The sequence below is a fragment of the Theobroma umbraticum genome, unplaced genomic scaffold (genome assembly GCF_002168275.2).
Source record: "Theobroma umbraticum cultivar Fairchild unplaced genomic scaffold, ASM216827v3 scaffold_44.0, whole genome shotgun sequence".
In the NCBI taxonomy this organism is placed as follows: Eukaryota; Viridiplantae; Streptophyta; class Magnoliopsida; order Malvales; family Malvaceae; genus Theobroma; species Theobroma umbraticum.
In genome coordinates, this window is record NW_018397255.1 from 12,352,823 (window position 1) to 12,353,166 (window position 344).

Consider the following 344-nt stretch of genomic DNA (forward strand, 5'->3'; position numbering starts at 1 on the left):
ACTCAATCTTTCAGTGCACAATCTTGCTGTATAATTATCATGCCTTCATCGTATGATATCCCAACAAAATATAGAGTATGATGCAGTGTCTAAATTTGTCTTTGTCATTTTAACACTTGATTCTAATAATTAAACTCATCATTAGAGAGTGAAAAAAGAGCTTTGTCAACATCTCCATAAGCCTAAGCCTAAGGGTTCTATGAGTTATTATTTATCAAGGTGCAACGAGATATTTTTCTTAGCTTCACTTAAGGCGTTGAATCCTTTATTAATCATTGACTTAGTTTCGTGCGTTTCAGGTTATATCCAATATCCATCCCTTTTTAAGCATCCTTGACAAAAAT